At 42.3% G+C, this 13917-nt stretch overlaps 1 protein-coding gene across 2 annotated transcripts in view; it reads left to right on the top strand.

Annotated features, from left to right (window-relative positions):
* Positions 1 to 689: 689 nt before the first annotated feature.
* Positions 690 to 13917, top strand: part of SLC41A2 (solute carrier family 41 member 2) — a 101963-nt gene continuing 88735 nt past the window's right edge. For both annotated transcript variants that reach the window (XM_030544745.1, XM_030544737.1), the window contains exon 1: positions 690 to 775. The gene's annotated coding sequence lies outside the window, so the exon portion shown is untranslated. The remainder of the gene's footprint in view (positions 776 to 13917) is intronic.

Genomic DNA, 13917 nt, shown 5'->3' with positions numbered 1-13917 from the left:
GTGTGTGTGTATATATCTCCATTGCTATTTGGGGTGTGTGTTAAAGTGCTCCTTAACCTTCCTCTATTCCTTCCTTCCACCAGGATCTCTCTGTGTGTGTGTGTGTGGGGGGAATAGGATCACTCCCCCTCTTGTACAGCCACTTGCCCCATTGGGAAGCTCTCCCTAGCCCCACCCCATCCCCTCTTTGTGTGCGTGAAGAGGAGGGTTCACTGCCCCCACCCCCCGTTTGTGGGGGGATGGGGATTATCACAACCCAGCCGCCCCCCTTAGGGTTGGGGGCATCAGTTATTACGTGGCCCCTTACGGCCCCGCATACGGCTGTGACCAAGTAATCGGCGCCCTCAGCCTCCCCTTTATAGCCCCCTATGCCCGAGGGGAGGGGGCTGCGGGAGAGAACAGCCGAGCGCTCCCCTCCCCTGTGCTTAATGCGCGTAGGTTACGACAGAGCTTCGCCCCCGCAGCTCGGGATGACGGTTGGCGGCGGCTCCTCGCGCTCGGCCCCTGCGGCTGGGGGGTTCCCCGCGAGCCCAGCTCATTGGCAGGTCCTGCAGCGGCTGCTGCGCACTCGCATCACCGGCCACATCATCAAGGGGCTACCCCGTCCCGCCGCGCCCCGCCCCTCCCCTCCGTGCGGGCACCGCGCCTGCTCAGTGGGGCGCCGCTCGCCCTGCACGGGAGCTGTCAGCGCCGCAGCCGGGCTGGTCCGTGCGAAGAGCGGGCAGCGAGCGGCCATGGCGAGGGGCTGCGGGCTGCAGGCGCCAGCGTCGCCCAGGTAAGCGGGCGACAGGGTCCCTGAGGGGCAGGAGCGGAGCCGAGCACGGGCAGGAGAAGCCCGGGACCGGCCGCGGGGAGGGAGGCGCTGCCGGGATCGGGGTCCGGGGAGGATGCTCCGAGCAGGAAAGTTTCTAAATAAGTGAATGAGAAGAACAACACCGCGTCCTCGACCCCCACCGCCCCTCCCCGATCCGCCTCTCATCTACTTCCCCTCCCCCACCCGCTGCCCGTCTACTCCCCCCATAAACCCTCCCCATCCACCGCTCATCTACTCCCCCCACAACCCCTCCCTCATACACTGCTCATCTGTTCCCCCTCCCCATCCACCCGCCCATCTACTCCCCCAATAAACTGTCCCCCATCCACTGCTCGTCTACTCCCCCCATCACCTCTTCCCCATCCACTGCTCATATGTTCCCCTCCCACAGCCCCTCCCCCATCCATGGCTCATCTACTCCCCCATAGCCCTTCCCCCATTCACCGCCCCTCTAGCTCTGTAAGCCCCTCCCTCATTCTCTACCTATCAGCCCCCCACAACATCCCCTTCCCCACACAGCCTATCTACCTACCACTCTCCCATATCCACTGCCCTACAGTCCACATTGTCCTCCACATCCATCACCTATCTACCCAACACAGCCTCCTCCCCTCATCCACCGTCCCCTTCCCTCATCTACTACCCGTTTTAAACTGAAGTATTTTTTAGTACTAACAGTAGGAATAAACCATAAGAGAAAGGATTTTAAAACAACAACAGATATGTTTGCATGTCTGTTTTACCTAGAGTCCTACCATTCTCATAGATGCCCTAAGCTGGCCTTGCTTTCCTACTCACCCCTAACCTGCTAAAGGTCCGGGCCATACAGTCGGGGCCAGGTCATGCTCTGTAGAGATGTCTGCAAGGCCGACCAGCCTCTCCTGTGTCACTGTGAAGCGTAGATGTTGTTTTAGTAACTTCAACTTCTCAACTGGCAACTGTTACAGGAAGTGTCAGAAGTACGCACAGAGCAACAAAAGCATTTGGAAAGAGGGTGGTCATCTTATTTGTGCACACATATTCCAGAATAGCCTTTGGAGTTGATCCTGCTGAAATGTATCATGAAAGGGCTTTCAGTTCATCACATGAATCACTTGCATCAATATTGCGCATGTCATCATATGTCAACGCTGTCTCTAGTGCCCTGCATCGCTGGTGTCGCTCTTCTTCAGGTATAGTGAGGAGGGTTGGAATATCATACAACATCCCACATATACTGCTGTGTTCCTTGAGCTGCATGAAACATTCTTCAGCTGACTGTGTTGCACAATCTAACACCTAGTTAAAGAATTCAACTTTGAATTGTTGTTTGGGGTCTCTTCTGGCATTATCTTGTGCCTTGTAATCAAAATGTCTTCTTCTTCGGTGACTCTTGTATTCTTGGGTGGGAAAATAGCTTCAGTGTGAAGTTCCTCTGCCAACTTCTGTGCACTCTTCAGAACATTTTGAAATCCCTCATCTGACCGGTAAGACTGTAGGTATGACTTTGATTTGTCCAGTTGTTTCATTGCTCCAGATATATCAAGGTCAACACCTTGGAGTCTCTTGCTTATAACATTTATTTCAAACAGTATGTCATGCCACAACACTAAGCCACACAGAAATTTGAAGTTATGTGTGTTTCTGGTAATTCCATTTCCTTCTGCCGTTGTTCTCCCATGAACAGTTCTTGTCATAATATTATTCTCCATAATGGCAACTGTGGCATCATCTATCTTCCCAGTTTGGTGTTTTGATAGGCTTTGTCGCCTCCACTTGACTTTCCCATTGTGTGGCACTCTAGTGGTTTCAGTGTCAGAGAGGATGTTCCCAGATGTTGCCTCAAAATTTGCCATCAATGAGTTGAGGCAGAGAAAAGTACATAGATGCTTTGAATTATGTTTAAAAAATTTAGCAGCCTCACAAGAAGCTGATGCTGCATCAGTGAATGAGAACTGCATGGGACAAAAAAAGCTCAAGGTTTTAACTCTCGGATCCGTGTTTGCACTCCTCTGTTCTTTCTTCTCATGTTGGCACCATTATCGTAGCCTTGGCCTCTCACGTCAGCTGTCACTATTTCTGTATCTTCCAGCTTTTTAAGATGCACATTTATCATACTAGCTCCTGTAGTTCCATCAATGTCAATAAATTCTAGAAAATGCTCTGACAGTCACCATTGCAGGGACATTTTCATTAGGTTCTGTTGTGGTTACAAAATGCACCATTGAAGTCATTTGTTCCGTATGGCTGATGTCAGGTGTGCAGTCCAGAATAACAGAGTAATATCTTGCTGACTTCAGATCTGCCACAATCTTCTGTTTGACTTTTGTTGCCAGTAATTGTATGATCTTATTTTGAATTGTTTTTCCAAGATAGTGGTGTTTGTACATTTCTTGAGTGGTGACTCTTCTAGCTCCTGGAAACTTTTTTATTTAAAAAAATTGGGCCTGTATCAAGCTTCGATTTTTATTTATTTATTTATTTTTAAAACCATGGCTCAAGAGACCGATTCTAGATTTAAAATGTTAAAAAAATGTAATTTAGCCGTGATTCAGCAAAGCCCTTTCAGAACAAGCTTAAATACTTTTGAGGAATAGGAGTCTTATACCATATGTATTACCAGTAATACAGATAAAAGTTTAATATTCCTATTTTACCAATGGGAAACTGAGGCACGAAGACTTTAAAGGCTGGATCTGCCCTTGGTGGTCATACACTGGTAAAATGCCTTCCAGAGGCATGTTAAGTTTGAACTCCTGGAAACACAGTGCAGTCAGAAAGGATTGTGGAGAACATTGTATGCTATTTACAAGGCTATATTATTAGATTTGCTCCTTTGCATTTATTTGCCCCAAACTATCCTCCTGAAAATTGGAAGGCTTGCTTCTAAGTGCCAAAGTTAACACAAATCTTATAGTTACATTAAATCTCCACTTTTATTTTGTGTCAGAGTGTTACACTAATAAAATAATACCAACAGGATCTTATAAGAGGGATAAGGCAAAATGCAAATACAACAGACAGTTGTTACATTTATTCATTCACACAAACACTCACACAGGTTCTGCATTAATTAGTTATAGTTATCAGCCTGGAAGTTGCTTGTGACAGAATACTGGCCAAGTATGCTGTCATGAGAGTGGAGCCGAGTCTGTGTCAGATGCACACCTGATGCTCCTGGAGGGTGGCAGCAGAACCAGAGATTCAAAGTTCTTAGTCTTCAGAGTCCATTTTTATAGGAATTTATTTCTATGTCAGTCTATGGGAATTGCTCTATCCTGCTGTTTCCACCACTTTCGGGGTGTTTCTAATTTATTTGAGACTCCCTGCCCTTTGATTACGGGGTGGGGGGGGGCTTCTGTGCTGCCTCTAAGAGCAGTTGCCATTACAATGTATTGTTTTGAGTGGAGAGTTAATTAATGGTTTATCACGTTTGTTTACACAGTATCAATTACAGAATATGCTTAGAGAACAGAGTCAATTGATTGTTTGCAAGTTTTACCTAGCAATAAAGTATCTTTCTGAGAACAGATGCAATCAATGGCTTACAAGTTTTACACAAACAGTAGCTTGTAAATCAACAATAAATCCAAGAGATCTTTTACTTGATAATACTATGAGATTTAAATTATGGATTTAAATGATGAGGGAGCAATTATGGGAAATTACTTTCATTTCTAATACAAACTTTCTTTAATATCCCTACAAGAGCAATATTTTAAAAGCACCGGGTTAGTATATGGAAATATGATGCATTCTTACGAACTGGTTTGTAAAGTGGCTCTTCAAGATTGCCTCCTTTCCAATATGAAGTATTCTGGGCACTTTCTGTTAGATGAAAATGTATCAGGTTCTGGCATAAGTGAGTTTGTGCTGTGAAGAGCTGGTGACTGCTGCAAAAGTTCACAAGATCATTCAGTATGTGGTCTTTTAATTTTTATTAGCTAGACACTGAAAAGGACTGGTATTTTAATTTATCGTAGTCTTTGAGTTTGAAAAAAAAATTGTGTTAATATGTTATATACCATGGGATTTACAATTGTTTCTTATAGTGTGAGCCCTCATTTGGTGGACCCTCATTTAAAAAAAGATAAAAATTGAATTAAAATTATATGGCAATTTGATTTCCAGATGTCTTCTGTATTTCTTCAAGACTTTAAAAAAATCACCAGATCACACCTACTAGACAGAGGGACATACTTCTTAGCTATAGAGGTCTGTATGAAAAATTAATATGAGAGGTTCTCTGGCAAGGTGCAGGTGCAGCATTGGCTTTCAGTTAGCTTCTGGGTATATTTTAAGGTATTGATAATGACCTACAATTACTTCTTTGCTATGGACCTGGTAGTCTTGAGAAATCACCTATAATAAAGGTGTGACTTACTGGAGTGCATGTAAAAGTCTGATCGTTGTTCTTTGCCCCTGGGCACATGACATTTACAAAAGTCAGAACCCCTGCCATATGGCAGGGATCAGTCTATCCACTAATTCTTATAGCTCTTGTTATAACTCTTCTTCTCCCTTTTTTAATGATATGCAAATAAAATGTTAACAAAAACAGCTGCTAAATAATACCATCAATTAATAAAAGACACAAACAGAGACTTGAGGTAAGGAGAGCTTGAACTCCTTGACAGATAAGAGGATTCTTCTTTTCACTGGACATCTGTCAGTAGTAGGGTGACCAGACAGCAAGTGTGAAAAATTGAGACGGAGGTCGGGGGTAACGAGCCTATATAAGAAAAAGACCCCAAAATCAGGACTGTCTCTATAAATTCGGGACATCTGGTCACTCTAGTCAGTAACTCTGTCTGAATTTCAGTAGCTGTCTGATCACATTGCTACTTCAAAACAGTACCTTTTTTAGTGGTCTGCTGGCGGAGAATTATCAAAATGAGCCGTTGGTATTGTGGTCTATTGTTAGCCCACCTGGAATCTCTGGTGAGTAAGCTGACTTACAGTATGTTCCTACTCAATGTGCTGTGCATAAGTTTAGGTTAAAAATGTTTAGTAGCCCGCTTATAAGAGAGATTTTGTCTCATTTAGTTCAAATAGGTTTGCACCAATTGGGGTCTGTTACTCCACCTCTTACCCACCCCCGTTTCTTCTCCTTTTTTAGTTTCCAGTTAATGTTTCTAAACAACACCTGCATAGTGGTAGTGTTTGTCTAAAAGTTTGAGATGTGCTGGTTTAGTATTCTATAGTTCATCATTAGTGCAGCCTTCATGACAAAAGGCCAAATATATTGTTAGGGAAAAGGTATGTGAATATTATCCAAGTCCTTACCCTGTTTCCCACTGGTCGTCTGGATTCATATTTCTGGTACTCTTCCATACCATTTTAATTTCTAGTTGCATTAACACTTTACTATATGAAATAAAACAGCACCCTCCCCGTATAATAGTCTCTTACATAATAAAACACACATATACACAATTAAAAGGAAAAATTATGTGGTTTGAAAAAAAATTAACCAAATTCTAGAGCAGTGAATCATTTTCATGAATCATCATCATGGTTTTTTCACATTTGTACTTGTGGTAATATTTTTGAAACATATAATTAAAATACATGCTGGAGAAACCACAACCTTATTCTGTCCCACTGTAGCAGCTGGAAAGTTTCATTATTAATTTCATTGGGAGCCTGATAAAACCTTTTATTTTTCAGATCTTTGTAACTTGGTGGTAGTGCTTGTGGTCTTTTCCAATGTTCACTTTCCATCATGATTGTTTTGTTCATCTCAATAATTAATTTAGTGTAAAATGTGTATGTAAGTAGTTTCCTGGGTTTTTTAATGATATTAAAATTGGATGGAAAGATCAGTTACCCAACTGAGCCTGAAAACATGTATTTTATCAAAATAAACTACAGATGTTTTGGTCTGAATTGACTTGTACCTCTAGAGATAATGGCTACAGTGAAAGTGAATCCAAAACTCAGTGTGGGTAGAATTCTGCAAGTGTATGTGCTCATGAGGCTGTAGATATTAATATTTAATTTAGTGGCAGAACATTGATCATGAGCTATGGTTGTCTTCAGACACGAGATGAATTCCACTATTCAGCAAATAACAGTACTTTGCTTTTGGATCAGCCAGGAGCTCTGTAACTAGCATGTGGTATCTTTTATTTGTTTTGTGATCTTGTCCATCTGCCACTCATCTGTGTCTCTCACCACATTCCTCTTCTATATCATAGCATCTGTCTTCCTTCTTTCCCTTCCTCCTCACCAGCTCCATTTGCCAATGTCTGTGCTCTCTCACCTCGTACAGTAAAAGTTCCCACCAGCTTTACTTATACTCCTTTTCCCCTTTCCACCCTGATCATCTCCCCCCTTCCTCCCTCTCACACAAACTTATGTTCCACATCTGCAGCATTCTCCTCACCTCTGACATTGGACCCCATCCCTCTCTCTCTCCCTGCCATTCCACCTCCCAGACTCTTCCCATCACGATTCTTACCCTCACATCCATGCCCCTCCCTCCTCACTCTCCTCCTTTTGCTATCTCTGAAATGCCTATTCCATCTCTAAAGATCACAGCCATCCACAACCTCTGTATATCTCACTCCCTCCAGCTCATGGCTCTTAGAGACCTTGATCCCTTCATCCAACACTGCCTCTGCAGCTGCCCTCTTTTATGGAGCCTCTCCTTCACTCATACTTCCTGCCCTGGATCAGACAGTGGTGGGACTGTTAGGCTTCCCCTCTCCCATTCTTGCCCCTACTAGCCCCTTCTTCCTTCCCCTTCCCACTCCTTCTCCACTTTTGAATAGCAGTGCACCTAACTCTTCTCTCCTGTCTTCCTCCATGTTGTTATCTACCGTCTACCCAACTCCTTCCTATTAGCATTCCTCTCTGGTTTCAACTCTTGGCTCGCTCTTCCCACCTCACAATCTCCTACACTCATCCTTGGTGACTTTGGCTTCCATGTTGATGACTCATCTGACTCCTTAGTTACACATTTCCTCACCCTCACCTTTTCATTTGACCTGAAGCTCTGGTTCCGCTCTCCCACTCACCAAAAGGGTTGTGGACTTGACTTGGTCTTCACTGAGCATAGCTCTCTCGCTATTTCCGTTGATGAGCTCTCCTTCTCCAACCGTCATCTAGTCTCTTTCAGCATCATGCATCAGCCGTCCTCCTCACCACCTTTCACTTGCCTACTCTGTCACTTCCAGTCCATCAGTGCTGATGACTTCTCATCTATGCTCAGCTCTTTTTTTCCTTTCTGCCATTGATATGGTTGTTGATTCTTTCCATACTTCACTGTCCACCCTTGACTCTTTTGCCTCTTTCACATCTCAAGGTCCACTCTGCCAGCTCCTGGAATCACCTCCAATGTCCGCTTCCTCAACACCTGCTTTTGCATTCAGAATGTCTCTGATAGAAATCCTGTAACCACGTTGACTTCCTCTATTACAGGGGTTCTCAAAATGGGCGTAGGAACTCCTCAGAGGGTTACAAAGTTATTACATGGGGGGTTGCGAGCTGTCAGCCTCCCCCCCAAACCGCGCTTTGCAACCAGCATTTATAGTGGTGTTAAATATATAAAAAAGTGTTTTTAATTTATAAGTGGGGGTCACACTCTTTCTCTGTACAGAATCTCACCAATTTCTTCCAACAGAAAATGGATAGAATACGTCTTTCTTCCTCCCCTTGTTTTGCCTTCTTTTCCTACAACTCTGTCTCCTCCTTTTCCTCTGTCATATTCTCCTCTAATCCTTCCACTTGCCCCAGTGACTCTCTCCCATCCCATCTCCTGATCTCCCTTGTTCCCACTCTTATCTCCTGCCTTTCTCTTCTACTCAGCCACTCACTCTCTTCTGACTCCCCATACAATATAACATGCTTTAGTCTCTCTCATTTAAAAAAACCCATAAAACTCCCAAAACCTAGCCTTGACCCCACTTGCCTCTCTAATTACTGGCCCATCTCCCTTCTCCCTTCCATCTCCAAGCTCATTAAACACACTGTTTACAATCACTGGCTGGAGTTATTCTTCTAAATCTGTTCTAGATCCTTTCTAATCTGAATTCTGACCCTTGATGTCCACTGAAACTGCTCTCATTAAGGTCTGTAATGAAAACTTCCTAGCAGTATCTCAGAACCGGTATTCCATGCTCCTATACCTCTCAGCCACCTTCAGTGCAGTGCACCATGATCATCGTTTTCTTGATATCTTTCCTCCCCTGGCTTCCCTGACTCTCTAGTTTCCAGATTCTCCTACCTCTCTAATCACTCTTTCAGTGTGTCCTTGGGAGGATCTTCCCACTCCCCGCCCACCTCCAGCTTTCTGTGGGGGTGTTCCTCGGGGCTTCCTTCTCTTCTCCCTCTATATTTTATCTATGGGTTTTCTCATCTGCAAACACAAATTCAGCTACCATCGTTATACTGAAGTCTCTCAGATCTCTCTCTATTCCAGACCTGTCTCCTCCTATCCAAACTAAAATCTCGTCCAGTCTCTCTAACATCTCCTTGTGGATGTCTAGCCACCAGCTCTTTCTCCCATGCTGCCCCTCACAGTTGAGAGCTGCTTCCCATAAAGCTCATTATTCTCTTTTAGATTCCTCCTTAAAACTCTCCTTTGTCATCATGCCTACAGAAAATTTGACAATGGCTAGGCTGCTGGTGTGCTGAGACCATTGCTTCCTTGTAGTTCCTAATTTTTCTATATCCATTGGTTGTCTCTTATATTTAGATTGTAAGCTCTTTGGAGCAGGGACTGTCTTTTTGTTCTGTATTTCTACAGCACCTAGCACAATGGGGTCCTAGTCCATGATTACCTAGGTCCTACAGTTGTAATAATTATATAGTTGCAAATATTACCACAGAAACCAGTTTAGTGTCTAGAAATTTCTACCTGTGTGGTGTGACGGGTATAGCTTAGTATGTCTGACACAACAAAAACAGCAGCATATATTAGCAAGTATATTATTGTTGTTACTACCTTATCACCTAGGTAATCATGGACCAGGATCCCACTGTGCTAGGTGCTGTAAAAATACAGAACAAAAATACATTCCCTGCTCCCAGGGCTTATGATCTAAGTATAAGACAAGAGAGAACTGATGGATACAGACTTACAAGGGAGTACAAAGAAACAGTGAGACAATATTGGTCAGCATGATAGGCTGAAGTTTCAGCACACCATCAGTTAATAGGTGAAAATATTTCTTCTCACAGAACCTCAGCTCTTCTTCGGTACTGAAGTGTCTGATTCAGCTGTTGTTGTCTTGTCTAACCCTCTGCAAAGATGCAGGATTTGAATCAGTTAGAGAAAGAGTTCTAAATTTGAGTCTGACCTGCCCTCTCACCCCTGATAAAGTACCCCAACAAATCCAGTCTGCTCTGACCTCCCTGTACTCTGTAAAAACATAGTTTTTGTCCCCCTGTTATTGACATAATGTTTTGATGCTGTAGAACTGCATATATAGAACTCCAATAGCTCTTGGGGAGAAAGGGCTGTTTTCTAACAGTTAGGATATGTCAGAGAAAGACTCTGGAAACATCTGGTCTCTGATGTTTCTGAGATCAGGAAACCTGATTCCTTATCCCAGGTTCCTATGGAGGAACTGAAATTATTTCTCTATCTAAGGGTCATTCAAAGTTTCTGCTGCAAGTGAGAAATCTACAGCTAAGAAGGTGACTTTGACCCTTGGGGATATAGAGTTCCAGTAATTGAATTTGTTTGGATCCAAAGATCCACAGGAACATGTCTGGCTTTGAAAGGCAGTTATGTCCAGGTATAACTTCAATCTGGTTATAAGATGGAGGGAAAGGGGGCAGAGAGAGGGGAGTGCACGTATGGTTAATTTTTTGTTTTAAGTTTACAAGCTCATATGCTCTCATCTGGGAGACAGTCTAGTGAGCCTTGAGACTTGCATTTGGTATGAACAAAACTCATGGAATATTCCTTGAGAGTTTGCACTTCTCGTTGAAGGCCTCATTTCTGGTGACCATTATTTCCGCCAAGAGGGTTTCAGAGTTTCAGATCCTGCTGGTCTTTCCAATTTATATTATACTCCACAAAGGCAAGGTAGCACTGAGGCCTGTCTTGGCCCCCCAACCATCCTAAATTTGTAACAAAAGTAGTATCAGATTTTCATTTTGATTAGCCAGTACAACTGCCTGTCTTTTAGACAAATTCCCATGGTCATCCTGAAAAGATCAGTTTACATACCTTTGATGATAAGAGCTGTTTAGAAAGTTAGTATTTGTGGGCGCCGGAGAAATATTTAAGGGTGAAGTCATCTTGGCTTAAAGGATGCCTTAGTGTCATGTCATAATATGACTCCCGATGACCTTGTGTTTGAGTGGTCACTCTACTAATGGCATGCTGGCCTCAATAGCATCTATTTGCACTGTGACCTTATTTTAACCTGTAAGGCTATAACATGGAGTTTGGTTCATATTTTAATGAACTTCAGTTTTCTTAACTTCATCAGGAGCAGATGCTGGGTTTTGGAAGTAGATGCTTCAAATACTCTTGAACTAGCTGAGCTCATTGGCATTCCTCATCAGGGAGATGTCATGCATGTTAGTGTCTAAAGGAATTCAGTGTAGCGAGGTTTATGGCTTATATATTAAATCTGTAACTGATCCCTTTGTGTTGTCAACAATGTCAGAAAAGTTACAGTGTAAAAAAATCACATCCCTGTAATTACTCTGCTTCTTTTTATATTCTGAACTATTTTTCTTACTCCTTTTAACACGACATAGTCATTACAACTACAATATAGGAGAGTTAGTTGAATTTTTTGTTTTTTTTATTTCTTGTACATAATCAACAGAATTGTTAACTAAATCCCAGCAGCAGAATCTGTTTATTAGTGAGGCTAGAACTAGAAGTTAGAAGAAAAATTAAACTGTGTTCTCACCTGCAGTAAAGTTTACAGTTGTCAATTAGAAAATCATCTGGTAATTTGCGAGCATTTAAACTATCTTCAAATTATACAATGATTATTTGCCACTGATTTACAGTGAATAAAATAACAAGATTCAAAATGCCAGGATTGTCTCAGTATCTGCTGGAGATTCTTTCTGGATTTCACTGTTACTTGTTATTGCACTAATCTTTTTTAACTATATAATTATAGGTATGGATGACTAAACAAATCTTTAAAAGTGCAAATATAGAAGTGCTGGTATGAATATTGTATGAGTGCTTTTTGATTAGAAAGAAATATGAGGCCCCAAAGCTGTGGGAGACACAGCACTCAGGTCCCCAGAGGCTATTGGCTGCTCTGGCTACAGCTGGAGGTTATGATTGTATTTTGCACTTCTGCAGTTGCTTTCATAAGAGCATCTCTAAGTGATTTATAAAGGTAAATATTCTTGCATTTTGAGAGATTGGTTAACCGAGGTACACAGATGTTAAGGCCCAAACTTTCAAACGTTTCTGACTCCAGTTGTAGCTAGTGAGAGGAGCAGGTGCTCAGTAGCTCTGGGACTAAGGGCCGAAGTGTTTCAAGTTAGGCAAAACTCTGACCTAAGTGATGTGTCAAGATTAGAAAAGAAGTCAGTAGCTGAGTTGGTAATAGAACTTGTAAGGGGAAAGGAGATATAACTGTAAAATGTACTGCCTCCTTTGTAAATCTCTTCCAGTTGAAGACTTATTTCTTATATGGAGAAAGAGACATGAGATGTCAGTTTCTTCTCTCTTTTTTTTTCCCCTGGTCCTCACCCCCTCAAAAAAGAGAGCTGGGAGATAGAATAGGATTGAAGTACATTTACTGGAGTTTTGTTTTGTTTTTTAATCAGGAAACTAGATTGCCTCTTTGATTGCAAAAGTGACTTTCCATTGTAATAGTACCCAAAGCCATAATTATCAACAATAAATATTCTAAAATCATGCTATAGCTTGGTTGATGCATAACACTGGTAACATTTGTAGTTATTTTTCTGACCATAACTACACTATAAAGAATGGCTTATGTTGCTTCTGAACATAACAACATTTGTTTGCATATCTGTTTAAGCTGCAAACCAGAACTAAAATTGTTGCTCTCTTTTAGATCTAGTTGTTGCTACTGGCATATGTGTTCAGTTAAACTGTAACAAAGCAAAGTCTGCAACTTGCTTTAAAAAGATCTTCTCTTATAATACATATTCTGTACATCTAACATTATGAAAATATGTAGCATACACTTACGTGAGCATACAAACATTGAATTACACCTATCTTAATCTGTGTGTTTGGCTAATAGTAACTTCAGTAAATCAGATTTTAAATGAGCATTTAAGACCTTCCCCAACTCAGAATGTTGTCTTGAGGCTTAACACCTGAAAGTAAGGATCCTTATGGGCTGAACAGCTAGGTCAGGAACCTGGGTTTATCCTTGTGGCTTTATAAAAATCCATACTTTCCCCAACATCATTTCCCTCCCGAAAGACCTGCAAACAGCAATGATCCCTGCTGTTTCTCTCTGATCTTCCTCAATCCCATGTTTGGCCAGGTGAGGCAGGCATGGCCTAGCTTCATTCAGAGCTTGTTGTTGTTATTATATCTGTGTCAGCCAGAAGGATCACAAGGGGTAGATTCAAGCCATTTGCTTCCCACAAAGTCCCAGAAACAAAGGACCAGGCTAGATATCAAAAATAAAATTTTCCTGTATGATAGTTCCTTGACCCACTACTAAATCACTAGGCTCGCCATTTTCCCTCTTTTCCAATTCCTTTCCTACTCTTGTTACCCCACTCCTTCCAAGGGTTCATTCTTGTACAAGGTGCAGCACAAGCAATCTACCAGGTATATCCCGGCTCATCTTTCCACCAGGATGTTGACATAGCTTCTTCTGATGACACAAACCTTCAGCAGGACTGCTTCCCACCCAGCTCAACCAGGCACCATTATAGTAACAGGTCAAGGCAATCCAAGAATTTAAAGTGCGGGTTGGCAACCTTTCAGAAGTGGTATGCCTTCATTTGTTCACTCTGATTTAAGGTTTTGCACACCAATAATACGTTTTAACATTTTTAGAAGGGCTCTTTCTATAAGTCTATAATATATAACTAAACTATTGTTGTACGTAAAGTAAATAAGGTTTTTTAAATGCTTAAGAAGCTTCATTTAAAATTTAAATTAAAATGGAGAGCCCCCTGGACCGGTGGCCAGAACCCTG

This window comes from Gopherus evgoodei, chromosome 1, assembly GCF_007399415.2.
Source record: "Gopherus evgoodei ecotype Sinaloan lineage chromosome 1, rGopEvg1_v1.p, whole genome shotgun sequence".
Taxonomy (NCBI): domain Eukaryota; kingdom Metazoa; phylum Chordata; order Testudines; family Testudinidae; genus Gopherus; species Gopherus evgoodei.
This window is presented reverse-complemented; position numbering and strand designations above follow the sequence as displayed.